This window comes from Salvelinus sp. IW2-2015, linkage group LG19 (genome assembly GCF_002910315.2).
Source record: "Salvelinus sp. IW2-2015 linkage group LG19, ASM291031v2, whole genome shotgun sequence".
In the NCBI taxonomy this organism is placed as follows: domain Eukaryota; kingdom Metazoa; phylum Chordata; class Actinopteri; order Salmoniformes; family Salmonidae; genus Salvelinus; species Salvelinus sp. IW2-2015.
Window position 1 is genome coordinate 26,110,999 of NC_036859.1, and position 21,188 is coordinate 26,132,186.

Genomic DNA, 21,188 nt, shown 5'->3' on the forward strand with positions numbered 1-21,188 from the left:
CCTCAAAACATGATACATTTGTGGAATTGTGTTGTGTGACAAAACTGCACCTATTAAAGTGTCCTTTTATTGTCCCCAGCACAAGGTGCACCTGTGTAATGACCATGCTGTTGAATCAGCTTTTTGATATACTACTGTACATTTGTCAAGTGGACGAATTATCTTGACAAAGGAGAAATGCTCACTTACAGTGTGGTAAACAAATTTGTGCCCGAAATGAAAAATGGGACCAACACTTTACATGTTGCGTTTACATTTTTGTTCAGTATAGATAGAAATAAAATCATACTCAATGTGTAAGTACTTTAACCTTGGCAATAAAGGCCATTATCAAAAGCACTTTGCATCTGCTTTATTAAATTGTCTCAGAAAATAATGCATACAGTACTTTCAGAAAATATTCACACCCCTTCATTTTTTCCACATTTTGTTGAGTTACAGCCTGAATTTAAAATGATTAATTTTAGATTTTGTCTTACTGATCGACACACGATACCCAATAAATTCAAAGTCTAATTTTGTTTGTACTGTAAAACATTTTCTTTAATAATAAAAAATCTAATGCTAAAATGTCAATAAGTATTCAACCTATTCTTTATGGCAAGCCTAAATAAGTTCAACAGAACATATGTGCTTAACAAATCACATAATAAGTTGCATGGACTCATTCCGTGTTCAATAATAGTGGTTAAAATAATTTTGCAATAACTACCCGATCTTTGTACCCCACACATACTAGTATCTATAAGGTCCCTCAGTCAAGTAGAGTTCATGCACAGATTCCTCCACGAAGACCAGGGARGTTTTTCAATGCCTCACAAAGAAGGGCACAAACTGGTAGATGTGTAAAACAAAATAAAAAGCAGACGCTGAATATTYTTTKGAGCATGGCGAAGTTATTAATTTGGCTTTGGATGGTGTCCTTCCTAACTCAGTTTCCAGAGAGGAATGAAACTGCTAAGGTGTTTCACCATGAGGCCAATGTTGATTTTAAAATAGTTACACAGCTTAATCGTTGTGATCTGAGAACTGAGTTATGAGAACTGAAGATAATAATAAACAATATTGTAGTTACTTCACAATACTGACATAAATGATAGAGTGAAAAGAAGGAAGCCAGTGCACATTTTTTTTATTCCAAAACATGCATCCTGTTTGCAAAAAATGTGGCAAAGAAATTTACTTTTTGCAAATCCAATACAACACATCACTGAGTACCACTCTTCATATTTGAAAGCATGGTGGTGGCTGCATCATGTTATGGGTATGCTTGTCATCAGCAAGGACTAGGGAGTTTTTTTGGATAAAAAGAAACGGAATACAGCTATAAGCACAGGCAAAATCCTGTGCTTATAGAAAACCCTGGTTAAGTCTGCTTTCCAACAGACACTGGGAGACAAATTCACATTTCAGCAGTAACCTAAAACACAAGACCAAATTTACACTGGAGTTGCTTACCAAGACAACATTGAATATTCCTGAGTGGCCTAGTTACAGTTTTGACTTAAATCGGCTTGACAATCTATGGCAAGACCTGAACATGGCTGTCTAGCTATGATCGACAATCAACTTGACAGAGCTTGAACGAATTTAAAAAAGAATACTGGGCAAATGTTGTACTATCCAGGTGTGCAAAGCTCTTAGAGACTTACCCAAAAAGCTCACTGCTGTAATCACCACCAAAGATGCTTCTACAAAGTATTGACTCAGGGGTGTGAATACTTATGTAAATAAGATATTTCTGTATTTAATTTTCAATACATTTGCAAAACTTTCTAAAATCTGTTTTCACTTCGTCATTATAGGTTATTGTTTGTAGATGGTTAAGAGAAAAACATCTATTTAATCCATTTTGAATTCAGATTGTAAGAAAACAAAATGTGGAATAAGTAAAGGGGTATGAATACTGTATATGCTTATATGTCGGAGCAAATAATAAAGTTGATTTTATGCAACAAATTAACGTTACAGTGCCAAGCCAATATGAATCCCTCCTACACCATCCAGCTCCTCGAGCATCTGAAGAAAATATTGCTCAATTAAAATGTAATGACTGCTTCCGTTCTTCCTGTGCAAACCCGCGTTATAATAACAATAATGGACTGGCTTTATGAAACGCCCTTCACCAAAAGTGTGTCTACGACTGCCTGCATACCGCACATTAATAACCACGGGGCCTAAGAGGTTGAGTGCCTGTGAACAGAAGGGAATAAATTGCAGAATTTAAGAATAAAGCACCCTTCACATTGTCAATCAGTAGATGATGGATGGGGTTATACATGTGTGAATCAACAAATTACCAGCTGATAAAATATAATATGCGTGGATCGAACATATTAATTATATTATTAGATATAGAAAATGCTGTATACATTTATCTATACATTCATATGGTATTTACATTCAAACTGTACAATTTTGGCCATGATCCAAAAATGTATGCGTTATTGTCACACAGATCTGCAAGGCAACGCTATAACAATATTTCACCTATGAACAAACATTCACATTATCACCATTCAGACTTTTACACACTGATGGAGGATGAGGTGACTTAGGGCCATCCAATACTATCCAGTTGAAAGGTGGCACGCCTTTCGCATATTTATTACAGTTTCTCCCAATTGTTTACAAAACTAAAACTGGCTCATGAGGCATAATGACCCAAACCTGTATCTCATTTAGCAGAACCATACACCAAATCTGCAATACTCCTGGCACATTTTTTTGCTTTACACTCAGATTGCAATACCAATGCAGACATTTGGCTTAACACAAARCACAATTCTCTATCTTTGGCACAACCTTCACAACTAAAATATATTGTGTGCAAATGAAAAGCAACACTGTTCAACAAGCTAAGCTCAATTACAATTGATCACTTTCTCTGTTCACATGTTCAAACACTAACTGCATAAATGTTCACTTTGCAATCTGAGCTTTGGTCTGGATAAAAAGGCCACCGGTGAGAACTCCTGTGTTTGGAGAACACTGGAAGCAAACTTGGCAGAAAGAGGTAGAGCTAGAGGTAGAAGTGGAGGTGGGGGTAGAGGTGGAAATGGGGGTAGAGGTAGAGGTGGAGGAAGACTGTTACGTTCTGACCATAGTTCTTTTGTGTTTTCTTTGTTTTAGTGTTGGTCAGGACGTGAGGTGAGTGGGCATTCTATGTTGTGTGTCTAGTTTTCCTGTTTCTGTGTTTGGCCTGATATGGTTCCCAATCAGAGGCAGGTGTTAGTCGTTGGTCTTTGTAACGAAAGCCGTTACAAAGACCAAGAACAAGGAGTGTAATTTCTGATGAAATTTGGGCGACTCTGGTAGACAATGTGGTCAACCATGGTTTGACCTTGAGAGAGGCTGGGCAGAGAGTGCTGACCAATCTGAGCCAATTCACCACAGCATCCATCATCCGGACATTCCAAAATGAGAATAGGTACAGTATGTACTGCAGACATTGGACCTATCTACTACTTTTACTACTTGACAGTAGTACAACATAAAGCACAGTAATGACTGTAGATTGCAATACATACTGTACTATAAGCGGAAACAAAGTACATGTTTCATGTATTACTGTATGTGTGAAATTGGGAGCTGTACTACATTGTAACATGTTTCTCTTGTCTACTGTATTACTGTAGTGTTTACTGTACTACATGCTGTCTTGTTTTTGAAGAACTGAAAGACGACAATGTAGAAAATAGTAAAAATACAGAAATACCCTGGAATGAGTAGGTGTGTCCAAACTTTTGACTGGTACTGTACGTGTTGGTAGAACGTGTCTATTTAAAGACAAACAGGAGGCTGCCATTGTGCAAATGGTATTTGAAAATAATGCCATAAGACTGTGGGAAGTCCAACAACAGGTTATTGAAAACCCTGCCATCTTCTATAACATCAGAGTGAGCTTATCAACGATAGCCCGCATCCTTAAGAAACATCATCTCCGGATGAAGCGAAACTACAGAGTCCCATTTGAAAGGAATTCCCAAAGATTGAAGGATAAATGGTACGAATATATGTGCAACAAGTAATGCACTAGTATTACACTCTTTAAATATGAGAGACTCATTGATGTTGCCAGTGAACTTTACTCTACAGAAATTACAGTATTTATTGTCATTTCGGAGACTCGTGGAGTTGGATGCAAGTCCCATCCCCCAGGAACTCATATTCATAGATGAGGCTGGATTCAATTTAGGGAAGAGGAGGAGAGGAAGGACCATTATTGGTCAAAGCGCCGTCATTGAGGTACCTGGCCAGCGTGGGAGAAATGTCACCATAAGCACAGCTATGAGCCACAATGGGGTCCTCCACCACCATGCCACCCTTGGACCATACAACACTGCCCATCTAATCATTTCCTTAACACCTTACATGACAATCTTTTTCAGCCAGAGCAGAGGGCCAGGTGATCCTGAGCAGTAAATGTATGTTCTAATTTGGGACAACATGAGTTTCCATCGGGTTGCTCAGGTCAGCAAATCTTTCCATGACCATCCCAGGTTTACAATTCTCTATCTCCCACCATATTCCCCATTTCTAAACCCCATTGAGGAGTTGTTTTCAGTATGGCGGTGGAAGGTGTATGCATTCAATGGGAAAAGATGAGTATCACAGGGTTGACCTTATGTCGGAAAAGATGAGTGTCAACCAATTTACGCTTATGTAAATACATTGCATTCAATGGAAAAAGAAGAGTGTCAACCAAATGATGCTTATGTCAATATATTGCATTAAATGGGAAAAGATGTGTCAAACAGTTTACGCTTCTCTCTCCTCCCTCACTCTTCCCATTCTCTCTCTCTCCCTCTTCTCACTCTCCCTACTCCCCCCTCCGTTCTCTCCCTCCTTCTTTCCCTCCTCTCTCCCACCTCTACAGACATAATATTGATGCATAAATATATAATATATAATACATTGCATTCAAGGCAAAATAGTTGGTAATACAGGTGCAATGGGTAATTTGGTTAAAAAAACTCAGACAGGCAGACAGACACAGAAAGACGGACAGCTTTAAGTTTCAAGTCAATTTAAAACTAAATGTGACCAATATCCTCTTCAGAATACATTTTTAACAAGGCTCTTAGCTCCTAGAACTGCAAGACCATTGTGTCCAATGGATGTCAAAAATGCATTTTACAGAGTATAGAAGCCTGTGTTTTTGTGTAACTGCAGGCAGAGAATGAAGCACCATGTTGAGGATGAATTAAGCCATTTCCTGTTGCCACAGTAAGCTGAACCTCAACACAGGGCATCCCTATAAGGTCACAATTGGTTGTGTACAAGGACGGTTAGGTAGCTCAATTGCAGTCCACGGGTGCGTCATGGTTATGTGAGGTCTGTAGGTTAGGGTTAGGGTTAGGAAGAAAAGCCTTGTTCTCTGTGGGACCAAGTTTTCATTGTGAAGAGTTCATTTCACATGGTCAGGTGTAGGCTTGCGTTCATCGGGAGTGTCTGTTGAACAATCACTTACCTGAATTTTGTTTCTAACCTCAACCATTCTGCCGATGTCACTCAAAAGCACATTAACTCAAGTGAGACCTACCTTTCTTTAAAGTAGTGGAGAGGTGGAACAAATTAATTAATTGTTAATAGTCCATATTTAACATGAAACTCAGAGCCTACATGGAATAGGCTAATTTGAGGTTAAATTCTTCCAGACGAAATATGACAAGCATTTGCATAACCATGGTAGCAATCGAAAGGAAACAGTTTGGAGATAATGTCAAAATGATTAGACCAAAGGTGAGTACACAACTGTTCACCTGATACAAGACTCAATACAAACATTACACTCTTGATTTTATGTGCATTTTACATTTACTGTACCTTTTGCCATATTTGTTGATAAYGAAATCTGAAAATACTCTGGATACATTCAGTAACATGATAAAAATATTCCTGGAAAATGTAGGGTAGGTGCAACATAAGACAAAAAATTACAAGGGTTTGAGTGAGAAGACTAACTGGTGTGTCCAAGTGGCCACACCTCTCCAAAGTGTGTACAGTTCATAAGCAATTTCAATGCACTTTTATGACTCAAAGAAGAGTCTTCAACTAAAAGGTACTTTTTTAAGCTTTCTAGCTGTGCCGTTGAGGAACTAGAGCAAGCAAATTGTAGTTGTTTTGTTTGGAACACAACCCTGCATCCTCGCCATCAGACAATTACTGTTGTTGTTTACACAATCCATAAACGGTACATTATAAATTGCAATCTGGCTCAGGTGGGCACAATTTGAAAGCTTGTTCTATTGACAACATGACTAGCTAAGTTATAAAATACGATCTTACAATTTTAGGCTTTCACAAGGCAATTCAGAGAAACAGATGGTGATTTTGGTGTGCATAGAAAGGAGTCTTGAGACCACTCAGGTGCATGTGCTGTGGCAAATTTTCTTCCCAATAAACAAACATAGGCTCATTCTGTTCAGAACATCTCAGGGTATGATGTTATGACACCATGTCATCTTGTAACTGTACATTTAAAAAAAAATGGGGGATGGTTTTGTCCTCGGGGTTTCGCCTGCCATATCAGTTATGTTATACTCACAGACATAATTTTAACAGTTTTAGAAACTTTAGAGTGTTTTCTATCTAAATCTAAATCATATGCATATACTAGCTTCTGGGCCTGAGAAACAGGTGGTTTACTTTGGGCACGCTTTTCATCCGGACGTGAAAATACTGCCCCCTATCCCAAAGAAGTTAATTAACATTTGCAAGGCCGCAGGGCCAGGTGGRATACCAGGACACGTTCTCAAAGCATGCGCTGACCAGCTGGCAAGTGTCTTCACTGACACAATACATCACGGGGGCCGAGCTCCCTGCCATTCAGACTTCTATACCAGGCGGAGTCAGAGGAAGGCCAAACAAATTGTCAAAAACTCAAGCCACCGAAGCCATAGACTGTTCTCTCTGCGGTACCAGTGCAGTAGCATGGCAAGCGATACCATTACACCAAGTCTGGAACCAATGGGACCTTGAACAGCTTCTACTCCCAAGCCATAATACAAGACTGCACATACTTACACTGACACGCCAACACACCGCACACACACACTACATATGCCTACACACACATAACATGTGCATACATGCATACTGATGCCCAAGTTGGAGAATGTAGCATTTTTCAAACAACTGAAACAGCTTTTTCCTGCAATCAAGAGCCATAATCATTATCCTTAATTCTATGAAATAAATATATATATATATATATGTATATTTTTATGCATATCTAAGCATACCTGTTGTGATGATTCTTTTTTTGTTTGTTGAAGAAACAAAATATGCTTCCCTGCATCTCTGCTAAAAGTCTTATTCAGTACATTTAGATATTGCTTGGTTTTCTAAAGTTTGCCAACCTTGCCAGCAGGCTTGCCAGCTAAGATAGTTAGACAAGCTAGCCTGAAATGACTTCTTGGTAGCTAGTTATGAGGTTTGGAGATTGGAAACCTATCTGGGCTAGCTAAAGCCAACTTTAGCTAGTAGTATTACAAAAATAAATATAATAAATAATATCCTGTCTGTGGAGGTGGTAGACGGGATGGAGAGAAGAGAGAGAGGGATAGATAAATGATAAGAGGGGGAGGGAGGGCAACAAGGAGTGGGGAGAATGAGTGAGGGGGAGATAGGGGAGAGAGAAAGAGAAAGGGTGAAGGAGGGAGATATGGGTGAGAGAGTCAACAGACAGATGTGGAAGAGAGGAGGGAGAGAGAGGGATGATAGGGAAAGAGARATTAGAGGAGGGGGAGGGAGGGGAGAGAGGGGGAGAGGGTGAAGGAAGGAGGGGGAGAGATGTGGGAGGGAAGAGAGAGATAGAGAGATAGGTGAGGGAAATAGGAGGGAGAAGTAGAGAGAAAAGAGGAGGGGGGATAAAGCGGAGGTAGAGAGAAAGAGGGAGAGAGGCAAAGAGAAGGAGAGAGAAGGAGGGAGGGAGAGAGAAGAGAGACAGGGAAAGGGGGATTGACTGGAATGTTTTGACAGAAGCATCAACCTTGTGACACTCACCTTTTCCCATTGAATGCAATGTGTTGACATAAGCGTAAATCCTTTGACACTTATCTTTACACTTGAATGCAATGTATTGATATAAAAACCTCAATTGGTTGACACTCATCCTTTCCCATTGGCAAAGCCTACTGGGAGCATGGCCAGATGACAGAAGCATCAATTGGTTAAAGCCTTACTTTTTGCGAACACATGACAGGATAATATTTTGAGGCTGATAATGGGCTGAATGCAGATGTTTGTCCCGCAGAAAATCCCTAATGCCAGGTAAACCTTAATGAGCCAGTTTGCTTATTGGGACTGCAAAGAAGACAACAGTAATGTTAGTGAACAACAACATGGAGTCCATTTAACACACAGGATGATAGATTGAGGCTGTACGGTAAGTACAGGTGTAGAATTTTAATTTGATCAACCTGTTGCAGGAAAACTGTTGCAGGAAATGTAAAACTTGTAGTGTATAGAAGCTGTTCAAGAGCCTTTGGGTCCCAGACTTGGCACTCCGGTACTGCTTTCCGTGCGGTAGCAGGAGAGAGCAGTCAACGACTCGGGTGGCTGGAGTCTTTGACAATTTTTATTGCCTTCCTCTGACACCGCCTGCTATAGAGGTCCTGGATGGCAGGGAGTTCGGCCCCAGTGATATACTACCCTCGATAGATACCGATCAGTTGCCATACCAAGCGGTGATGCAGCCAGTCAAGAAGGTCTCAATGGTGCAGCTATATAACTTTTTGAGAATCTGAGGGCCCATGACACATCTTTGCAGCCTCTTGAGTGGGAAGAGGCATTGTCGTGCCCGCTTCACGACTGTGTTGGTGTGTTCGGACCATGATAGGTCCTTAGTAATGTGGACACAGAGGAACTTGAAGCTCTCAACCCACTCCGCTACAGCCCTGTTGATGTGAACTACAGCCCTTCGTTTCCTGTAGTCCACGATAAGCTCCTTTGTTTTGGACACATTGAGGGAGAGTTATTTGAAAAAATATATACACTACCTTTCAAAAGTTTGGGGTCACTTAGAAATGTCCTTGCTTTTGAAAGAAAAGCACATTTTTTATCCATTAAAATAACATAAAATTGTTCAGAAATACAGTGTAGACATTGTTAATGTTGTAAATTACTATTGTAGCTGGAAACGGCAGATTTTTTATGGAATATCTACATAGGCGTACAGAGGCCCATTATCAGCAACCATCTCTATACCCGAGTGGCGCAGCGGTCTAAGGCACTGGTGTCACCACAGACCCTAGTTCAATCCTGGGCTGTATCACAACTGGATTTGTTCTTAACTGATATCCCTGGTTAAATAAATATACAATAATACATTACCTGTCACGACTTCCGCTGAAGTCGGGCTCTCTCCTTGTTCGGTCACCAGCCATCGCAGATCGATTTTCCATTTGTTTTGTCTTTGTTTTACACACCTGGTTTCAATTCCCCAATTACATGTTCATTATTTAACCCTCTGTTTCCCCCATGGTTTTTGTGCGTGATTGTTTTATGTATGTTCGGTCCGTTATTGTGGGCTCGGTATTACGACATGTTATTGGAATATTTGAGTAAAGTTACTTGTGTTACTCATCTCTGCTGTCCTGCGCCTGACTCCTCTGCACCAGCTACACCCAGACCAATACATTACCAAACATAAGCTCTTTAATGCCACTCTCAGCCTATCCCAACTATCACCATAGACCACTGTTGTTTGGTTTCCATGTGCCATATATTTTTCAATTGTGCTGTGATGTTTTACATACATTTTGGACCTTTCTAATTGTATAGTATCCACATATTATGAGCTAAAGATGAAAACCTTTACAACAATAATTATTATATTATTTATTGATTGACTATGGCTTTCCAAATCGCCCAACACTGCTATCTGTAAGGTTAATATTCATTGGATTTTTAACCATTCCTGAACCTGTGACCAGAAACAAGCTACAGTAACTTCGGAAAGTATTCAGACCCCTTGACCTTTTTAACATTTTGTTACGTTACAGCCTTATTCTAAAATGCATTAAAAAAATACAAATCCTCAGCAATCTATACACAATACCCCATAATGCGAAGCAAAAACAAAGCGAAAACACATTTTTTAAAATATTTACAATTGATTATAAATACATAATAGAAATACCTGATTTACATAAGTATTTAGACCCTTCTCTATGAGACTCGAAATTGAGCTCAGGTGCATTCTGTTTCCATTGATCATCCTTGAGATCTTTCAACAACCTGATTGGAGTCCAACTGTGGTAAATTCAATTGATTGGACATGATTTGGAAAGGCACACACCTGACTACATGAAGTCCCACAGTTGACAGTGCATGAGAGCAAATACCAAGCCATGAGGTCGAAGGAATTGTCTGTAGAGCTCTGTGACAAGATTGTGTTGAGGCACAGATCTGGAGAAGGGTACCAAAAAATGTCTGCAACATTGAAGGTCCCCAAGAACACAGTGGCCTCCATCAGTCTTAAATTAAAGAAATTTGGAACCCCCAGACTCTTCCTAAGGCTGGCCGCTCAGCCAAACTGAGCAATCGGCGGAGAAGGGCCTTGGTCAGGGAGGTGACCAAGAACCCAATGGTCACTCTGACAGAGCTCCAGAGTTCCTCTGTGGATAGGAGAACCTTCCAAAAGAACAACCATCTCTGCAGCACTCCACCAATCAGGCATTTATGGTAGTGGCCAGACAGAAGCCACTCCTCAGTAAAAGGCACAACAGCCCGCTTGGAGTTTGTCAAAAGGCACCTAAAGACTCTCAGACAATGAGCAACAAGATTCTCTGGTCTGATGAGACCAATGTTGAACTTTTGGGCTGAATGCCAAGCTTCACGTCTGGAGGAAACCTGGCACCATCCCTACGGTGAAGCATGTTGGTGGGAGCATCATGTTGGCAGGGACTGGGAGACAAGTCAGGATCGAGGGAAAGATGAACGGAGCAAAGTATAGAAAGATCCTTGATGAAATGCTGCTCCAGAGCACTCAGGACCTCAGACTGGTGCGAAGGTTCACCTTCCAACAGGACATCGACCCTAAGCACACAGTCAAGACAACACAGGAGTGGCTTCGGGGACAAGTCTCTCAATGTCCTTGAGTGACCCAGCCAGAGCACAGACTTAAACCCGATCGAACATCTCTGGAGACCTGAAAATAGCTGTGCAGCGACGTTCCCCATCCAACCTGACTGAGCTTGAGAGGATCTGCAGAGAAGAATGGGAGAAACTCCCCAAACACAGGTGTGCCAAGCTTGTAGCATCATACCCAAGAAGACTCAATACTGTAATCGCTGACAAAGGTGCTTCAACAAAGCACTAAGTAAAGTGTCTGAATACTTATGTAAATGTACTATTTCAGTTTTTTTTATTTTAATAAATTAGCAACAACAAAMAWWWWTTTTTTGCTGTGCCATTATGGGCTATTGTGCATAGATTGATGAGGAAAACAATTTAATACATTTTAGACTAAAGCTGTAACGTAACAAAGGCAAAAACAGAATAAATGATCTAGTGATTCTGTCTCTTTGCAGCAAAATCTACAGAGCTGAGATTGTTTTATGCCCCATACACAGTACCAGTCAAAAGTTTGGACACTCCTACTCATTCAAAGAGTTTTATGGAATCATGTAGTAACCAAAAAAGTGTTAATAACAAATCAAAATATATTTTATATTTGAGATTCTTCAAAGTAGACACCCTTTGCCTTGATGACAGCTTTGCACTCACTTGTATTCTCTCAGCCAGCTCCATGAGGTAGTCACCTGGAATGCATTTCAATTAACTGGTGTGCCTTGTTAAAAGTTAATTTGTGGAATGTCTTTCATTCTTCTTCTTCATTCTTCATTCTTTGAGCCAATCAGTTGTGTTGGCAGGGTTGGTATACAGAAGATTTGGTAAAAGACCACGTCCATATTATTGCAAGAACAGTTCAAATAAGCAAAGAGAAACGACAGTCCATCAWTACTTTAAGACATGAAGAGCAGTCAATCCGGAATAGTTCTTCAATCAGTCAATACGAATAATTTAAAGAACTTTGAAAGTTTCTTCAAGTGCAGTTGCAAAAACCATCAAGCGCTATGATGAAAGTGGCTCTCATGAGGACAAACACAGGAAAGGAAGACCCAGAGTTACCTCTGCTGCAGAGGATACGTTCATTAGAGTTAACTGCATTCCAGATTGCATCCCACATAAATGATTCACTGTGTTAAAGTAACAGACACATCTCAACATCAACTGTTCAGAGGAGACTGCGTGAATCAGGCCTTCATGGTCAAATTGCTGCAAAGAAACCACTACTAAAGGACACCAATAATAAGAAGAGACTTGCTTGGGCCAAGAAACACGAACAATGGACATTAGACCTGTGGAAATCTGTCCTTTTGTCTGATGAGTCCAAATTTGAGATATTTGGTTCCAACCGCCGTATCTTTGTGAGATGCACAGTAGGTGAACGGATGATCTACGCATCTGTGGTTCCCACCGTGAAGCATGGAGGAGGAGGTGTGATGGTGACACTGTCTGTGATTTATTTAGAATTCAAGGCACAGTTAACCAGCATGTCTACCATGTTTTTCAACAGGACAATGTTGCAAAACACACCTCCAGGCTGTGGCAGGGCTATTTGATCAAGAAGGAGAGTGATGGAGTTCTGCATCAGATGACCTGGCCTCCACAATCACCCGACCTCAACCCAATTGAAAAGGTTTGGGACGAGTTAGACTGCAGAGTGAAGGAAAAGCAGCCAACACGTGCTTAGCATAGGTGGGAACTCCTTCAAGAATGTTGGAAAAGCATTCATCATGAAGCTGGTTGAGAGAATGCCAAGAGTGTGCAAAGCGGTTATCAAGGCAAAGGGTGGCAACTTTGAAGAATCGAAAATAGTCAAAATAAAGAACCCTTGAATGAGTAGGTGTGTCCAAAATGTTGACTGGTACTGTATATAGCATTCTGTTGGTAGCAAGAATTTTGTATAATCATTTAAAATGAAAAACTCGAAGTGTTGAATCAAGTGTTGTGTTGTATCAGTTCATAAATAATGTGCAATGGAATTCAGTATGTCAAAAATATCTTCCCATTTATTTTGTAATCTGTATGGCACAGCTGTCAACATTTTTGTCCTCACATGAAACTGGTATATTTTTCTATATATGCCATATCTTTAATATATGGCAGACAAACAAGTTCCCTACCTTCTCCCTCTTCCACTTGCCTCCTCCATGTTTGTGGTAATGCTGCAGTCAGTTGGTTATAAGTTTGGATTGTGGAGACATTCCCATGAGAGGTTGTTGTCCTTGCACCACACTGCCACGTTTCCGACGTCGGTGATCAGGCCTACCACTGTAGTGTCATCGGCAAACTTAATGGTGGTGTTGGAGTCGTGCACGGCCATACAGTCGTGGGTGAACAGGGAGTACAGGAGGGGACTGAACACGCATCCCTGAGGGGCCACCGTGTTGAGGGTCAGCATGGTGGATGGGTTGTTGCCTACCCTCACCACCTGTGTGTGTGACTCTGACAGGTATTCCATAGCAACATACAGCCTCACACATTACGAACGTGCTCTCTATCACTCTGACAGTTTCCCTCTTTCTCTCTTGTCTTTCTTTCTTTTTTTCCAGTTCATGAGTGTACAATAAGGAGAGGCAATCGTTTCGCAGAGCAGCAATCAGGAACAGGTACTTGTGTTTGCTCACAGTCATGTGTTAGTGTTGCAATAGGTACTTAAAACATGGGTCCCATATTACAGGTATTATAGGTGTGATACAGATCTTAGAGTCCTGTTAGAAAATCATAGCTGTGCTGCATGAAATCACTGGTTTGGGATGAAACACAAGGCTTTGCCATTGAGAATGATACATTTCAATAGGAAAATAAGACATTTGAGAAGCAAATGCAGTTTTCCCACGGTACCTGACCTGATAGATCGACCTAATGCACTCATCCATAAGGTGTATCCACATGCATTGTTTTGTGAGTCATTCATTGTATGTTCAGTATATGTACTGTATGTCCAACCTTTGAGAAGAAGTGGAAACATGGACGGCAGATATGTCAGGTTGAGAAACAAACTGTAGACCCTGTGACACACACAGACGGTTTACAGGTGTTATTGCAGGTGCAGCGAAATGCTTATATTTCTAGCTCCAACAGTGCAGTAATATTTTATTTTATTTAACTAGGCAAGAACAAATTCTTATTTACAATGACAGCCTAGGATCAGTGGGTTAACTGCCTTGTTCAGGGGCAGAATGACAGATTTTTACCTTGTCAGCTCGGGGATTCGATCTAGCAACCTTTCAGTTACTAGTCCAACGCTCTAACCACTAGGAAACCTGCCGCCCCAATATCTAGCAATACAAAAAAATAAAAACAGTTGCAGACTCAGTACTTGGATGAGACAGCAGAGGTAGGAGTAAGAGCCAACACCCCCTGCCATCCATGACACTCCTCAGAAACACACACACACACAGGAAAATGACTTTGACCTTCTCTGCAGGGTCCCCTGCTACCCCCCATTATCCATGTCTAAAAAAGCCTCCCTGTCTTCATATTGTGCAGGCTGTGTTCCTCTACCTCCCGCTCTACCTCTCTCTGACTAGCTTTCACCATCTCTTAACTCAGTTTTCACTCCTCCCTACCTCTGCCATTCTCATCCTCACTGTCACTCCCACCCAACTCACTCCATCTCGTCTCCCTTTCTGTCAGATTTCTCTCTCAATCTTTCTCAATCAATCTCTCCTCATTTCACTCATTTAGAGTCACAGCTGATTTCCTTACCTTCTTCTGAGTTGACTAACTAAGAGAGGATGTCAATGAATGGACCCTACGGATGCTACATACAAATGCAGTGGTTAGTTTGGGTCTGGAGAGCTAGTGGAAGTGTTAGATGAATGAAGTGGTAATGGTAATCAGATGGACTAGAGTGGCTGGGGGTTGTGATTCTGGTTGGCTGGGTCTAGACTCTAGAGGGCTGGGCTGCCAGAGGATTCATCTCTTTCTATGCATGGGCAGTGGAGCGCTTGGCAGGCCAGCACTGTAAACTAAGCAGTGTAGATACGCGTTGTGTGTGTGGGTGTGTTACAAATCATAGAGATGACTTGGGGTCTCATAAACCCAGGGCTGGTCTCCTCTCCCATGTTGAGTGGGTAGCGGTTTGGGCTTTCTCAGGCGGCTAGAGAGGGAGAGACGGAAAGCTAACCAAGCGTAGCGAAGCAGCAGAGGAACAGAAAATAAATGGTATTAGCTCAACACAATACAACACAACACTGTTTTACGCTCAGTCGACTATCCAGGCCAGGAGCATCTTGCTGTTTCACACTCACTTCTCTCTATAATTCAACTGAAAAGGGGTTTTAATTGTATATTATTATTTGTCTGTGTGAAAATGTGTTTATTTAGGTATTTAGTGTAGTGAGATGTTGCTTATGCATAGTGACAAATTCACCACAACTCTCAGTCAGAACTGTTTAAATATAACAGACTGAGACTCCAACAGACTGAGTTTAGTAGAGAATTTACCTGTTCCCTTTGAAAAGTGTAGTATTATATATGAGTGTTAATGTTTGATGAATCCTGGCCTTTCTTCTGACCAGCTGTTGATGGCAGACATTGGCAGACACCAGGTTTAGACTACCCTTGGTGAAGGTCTGGCTGCCAGAACAGTGATGAGGTTAAAAGTTGAAACTCTCCAAAAATGTCTGGTTATTTACCTTAGTAGGTATTAGAATGAAGAGAAAATGCACTGCACAATTGTGTTATGGAATGTTTGCAGAGTTGTATACACTATAATCAGAGATTAAGTGGTAAAAAATAGGTGCGCTCGTCCAAAATAAAAAGGTGTGTAAACGGCATTTACATGCATTTCACTGACTTTAATGAAATGAAGATGTATTCATTGAATATTAATGTACACAAAATGGAATTGTATGCGTTATACTGAAGGGTTATTTGTTGAAAATAAACTCACACATTTAAGAAAGCATTTACCGCTATTAATTGCTAATGATTTAAATGAAATATTAACAGGTGCCATTGCAAAAAATTTGAATCTAGGGTAACAAGGATCCATATTCATTTAGAGTCATTAATCATTAAAAGCTTGCAAATGACAATTAGTTAAATGTTGATAAATGTTTAATGAACACATCAATAAATGATCATTATGCGTAATGCTCATAGGATGGCAAAAAATCTGTGTGTGTGTGTTTACGGGCTGCAGATTACTGAGTATTTGCCTAAACTAAGCTTATTTTTCTATTATCTACAGCAGAGGTGAATAACTACAATTAAAAGTTTATTTATTTGTAAAGATGAGAGGCTGTTATTTAGATATCAGATTCCCCTCATAGTCTGTCTTTATAACCATACCAAACAGCCTTTACAATATAGTGGGTTTCATTGGTGAAACAAACCCTAACGAAATGTTTAGGTAAAAACCATTTCAAAACCTGACAGTATTAATTGGTAATATTGTCACTAACCGATTTGTCAGTTCAAACTAGTATATAATTTAATATATCTTTGGTAGATAAAAACATTTCCCAAGTCTAGCTTGTTAGCCGGTTAGCTCATGCTAGCTAGCGCCTGTTAGCGCTTGTTAGCTAGCAATTTTCCTTGTTGCAAAAGACTACTAGACATCAATAGCCACAGCAGTTGCGATTTTAGCATGTAAATCTTGGTGGGGGGAAAAAACTGCAGTCGAATGTGGTACTGCACTCTAACTGCAATTATACTGCAGTGTACTGCAGTTATACTACACTCTGACTGTAATCTATTTTTGTAAGGGTTAGCACAAACATTACATAAGGAAGAACAAAAACACACAAGAAATACAAATAAGAAGACCACAAGAAAGTATACAGGGTCAATTCCAATACCATATTTACAATGTGAAGTGATACTGGAGTGATAGAGTAGAGGGGGTAAGGTGACTAGGCATCAGAATATATGATCGAGTAGCAGCAGCATAAATGACAGAGTAGCAGCAGTGTAAATTATAATTGTATGTGTGTGTTGTGTGTGTGGAGTCAGTATAAATGTGTGTGCATGTTATGTGTGTGTTGGAATGTCAGTGTGCGTGAGTGTGTAGAGTCCTGTGAGTATGCATAGAGTGCAATTTTTACAAGGGTCAACTCAGGTAGTCGGTGTAGCCATTCTRTTAGCTACACTACATGACCAAAAGTATGTGGACACCTGCTCGTCGAACATCTCATTCCAAAATGATGGGCATTAATATTCGGTTGGTCCCCCCTTTGCTGCTATAACAGCCTCCAATCTTCTTGGAAGGCTTTCCACTAGATGTATTGGAACGTTGCTGCGGAGACTTCCATTCAGCCACAAGAGCATTAGTGAGGTCGAGCACTGATGTTGGGCGATTAGGCCTGGCTCRCAGTCGGTTTTCCAATTCATCCTAAAGGTTTTCGATGGGCTGGAGGTCAGGGCTCTGTGCAAGCCAGTCAAGTTCCTCCACACCGATCTCGACAAACCATTTCTGTATGGACCTCACTTTGTACATGGGGGTATTGAAACAGGAAAGTGCCTTCCCCAATCTTCTCCAAAACAGCCACAGGCCATCATTCCTCCTCAACCAAACTTTACAGTTGGCACTATGCATTGGGGCAGGTAGTGTTCTCCTGGCATCCTCCAACCCCAGATTCGTCCGTCAGATTGCCAGATGGTGAAGCGTGATTCATCACTCCAGAGAACACGTTATGACTGCTCCAGAGTCCAATGGCGGCGAGCTCCAGCCRAGTGGTGTAAACTCATGGTGATCTTAGGCTTGTGTGAGGCTGCTCTGCCATGGAAACCCATCTCATGAATCTCCTGACAAACAGTTCCTGTGCTGACGTTGCTCCCAGAGGCAGTTTTGGAACTTGGTAGTGAGTGTTGCAACTGAGGACAGAATTGTTATGTGCTTCAGCACTCAGCGTCCCGTTCTGTGGATTTGTGTGGCCTAACACTTCACTTCGCAGCTGAGCCGTTGTTGCTCCTAAACATTTCCACTTCACAATAACAGCACTTACAGTTGACCGAGGCAGCTCAAGCAGGGCAGAAATTTGACTTGTTTGAAAGGTGGCATCCTATGATGGTGCCATGTTGAAAGTCACTAAGCTCTTCAGTAAGGCTTTTTTTGCCAATGTTTGTCTATGGAGATTGCATGGCGGTGTGCTTAATTTTATACACCTGTCAGCAACGGGTGTGGCTGAAATAGCAGAATCCACTAACTTGAAGGGGAGTCCACATACTTTTGTATAGTGTATTTAGCAGTCTAATGGCTTGGGGATAGAAGCTGTTCAGGAGCCTGTTGGTATTAGACTTGATGCACCGGTCCTGCTTGCCGTGCGGAAGCAGAGAGAATAATCTATGCCTTCGGTGGCTGGAGACTTTAATGACTTAACAGGCCTTGATTGGCTAAGGGTGACGTTAGCTAGCAAACGCCATTGACTGGCTAGCTACCTTGCTAGTTTGATATCCAAGGCTGAAAACAACAATTTAAAACACTTGTTTGAATAAATACACCACTGATATTCACTTACGTAATGTGTTATTCTCCTTGAATTATCAAAAATGCAAGATATAAGAGAGATGTTGTGCAAAGTTTTCATGAGGAAAACCAAAATCACAACTTGGTGTGAACATCTAAATGTGTTAATGACAACCTATGCTTTTTCCACTGTAACGTTATAGGCGACGTTCTCCTTTTTTCACAGAAGTTATTTTACCAGTAGTACTTTAGAATTGCATGTTGAATGAACTGAATGAAAGTTACGGCCGGCCATGGTCGCTGCAATAGAATGTATAACGGCAGGCAGAGGTGTAAAGTAACTAATTACAACTACTCTCGTTACTGTAATTGAGTAGCTTTTCCTAATACTTGTGCTGTTTAAATTAGTTACTTTTTACTTTCACCTGAGTAACTATTTTACACCAGTCATTTTACTTCTACTTTAGTCAAAATTCAAAAGGCATCTGAGCTGTCTTTGTTGCAGTTTCATGGTAACAATTGAGTAACATCAAAGAAAAGAGAAACCTGCACACTGCTTTTTCTAGTATCACTGTTCTTTATTTTGCTTGATGTATTGGCCTCAAGGCCTTCATCAGAGCTTTTGTGAGTTTGTAATTTGCACTAAACGTCAGAGTAGGCTGAAGTGGTTAACAACAAGTCACTAGTTCATGTTCACATTTAAAACATAAAATGCATGGGCATTTCATCATAAAGACCTTTCGCGAATAATAAACTAAGGCCTCCACCTCAGCCTACCCTGACATTTTTATCCCGTACTGTACCCAATGATTTATGAAAACGTACTTGATATGTTGATGTCCTCATTATGGTTTTACAGACATGTTAAATATGTTTTATATACATAACTGATTAGAAAATGTATGAACTCTGAAGTTGTCATTTTTGCCTCCATGGATCGATTTACTTTGTTAACCAAAGTGATTTGTACTCAGACTAGAGGGCAGTCGGGAGGAGGCAARATCAGGTGGGACCATTCTAGCCAATGAGAGGGCAGCTAAGCGTGTGAACAACAGGAACAGCTCCCATATAAAGTGTTTTTCCTCAAAGTTGCTGGAATGAAATGTGTCCTACTTATCAGTACACTCGTAAAAACCTGAGCAATGTGAAACTTCTATTCGATCAAATACAGTGCCTTCGGAAAGTATTCAGACCCTTTGACTTTTTCCACATTTTGTTACATTACAGCCTTAATCTAAAATGGATTAAATTGTTTTTTTTACTCATCAATCTACACRCAATACCCCATAATGACAAAGCAAAAACTGTTTTTTTGAAATTTAGATATATATWTATTTTTAAATATTACATTTACATAAGTATTCACACCCTTTACTCAGAACTTTGTTGAAGCACCTTTGGAAGTGATTACAGCCTTGAGTCTTCTTGGGTATTATGCTAAAAGCTTGGCACACCTGTGTTTGGGGTGTTTCTCCCTTTCTTCTCCGCAGATCCTCTCAAGCTCTGTCAGGTTGGATGGGAAGCGTTGCTGCACATCTATTTTCAGGTCTCTCCAAAGATGTTAGATCGGGTTCAAGTCCGGGCTCTGGCTGGGCCACTCAAGGACATTCAGAGACTTGTTCCGAAGCCACTCCTGTGTTGTCTTTGCTGTGTGTTTAGGGTCGTTGTCCTGTTGGAAGGTAAACCTATGCCCTAGTCGGAGGTCCTGAGCGTTCTGGAGCAGGTTTTCATCAAGGATCTCTCTGTACTTTGCTCTGCTCATCTTTCCCTCGATCCTGACTAGTCTCCCAGTCCWTGCCGCTGAAAAACATCCCCACAGCATGATGCTGCCACCAGCATGCTTCACCGTAGGGATGGTGCCAGATTTCCTCCAGATGTGACGCTTCGCATTCAGCCCAAAGAGTTCAATCTTGGTTTCATCAGAACAGAGAATCTTGTTTCTCATGGTCTGAGAGTCCTTTAGGTKYCTTTTGGCAAACTCCAAGCTGGCTGTCATGTGCCTTTTATTGAGGAGTGGCTTCCGTCTGGCCACTCTACCATAAAGGCCTGATTGGTGGAGTGCTGCAGAGATGGATGTCCTTCTGGAAAGTTCTCCCATCTCCACAAAGGAACTGTGGAGCTTTGTCAGAGGGACCATTGGGTTCTGGTTCTGGTCACCTCCCTGACCAAGGCCCTTCTTCCTCGATTGCTCAGTTTGGCCGGGTGGCCAGCTCTAGGAAGAGTCTTTGTGGTTCCAAACTTCTTCCATTTAAGAATGATGGAGGCCACTGTGTTCTTAGGTACTTTCAATGCTGCATACATGTTATGGTACCCTTCCCCAGATCTGTGCCTTGACACAATCCTGTCTTGGAGCTCTATGGACAATTCCTTCAACCTCATGGCTTGGTTTTTGCTCTGACATACAGTGTCAACTGTGGGTCCTTATATAGACAGGTGTGTGCCTTTCCAAATCATGTTCAATCAATTGAATTTACCACAGCTGGACTCCAATAAAGTTTGATCAATGGAAACAGGATGCACCGGAGCTCAATTTTGAGTCTCATACCAAGTCTCAGAGTCTGAATACTTATGTAAATAAGATATTTCAGTGTTTTATTTTTTATAAATTTGCTAACATTTCTAAAAACCTTTTTCACTTTGTCATTATGGGGTATTGTGTTTAGATTGATGAAAAAAAATATATTTCATCCATTTC

General features: G+C 40.9%; 1 pseudogene; it reads right to left on the reverse strand.

Annotated features, from left to right (window-relative positions):
- Positions 1 to 13,399, reverse strand: part of LOC111979051 (epsin-2-like) — a 35,945-nt pseudogene extending 22,546 nt beyond the window's left edge.
- Positions 13,400 to 21,188: the final 7,789 nt, after the last annotated feature.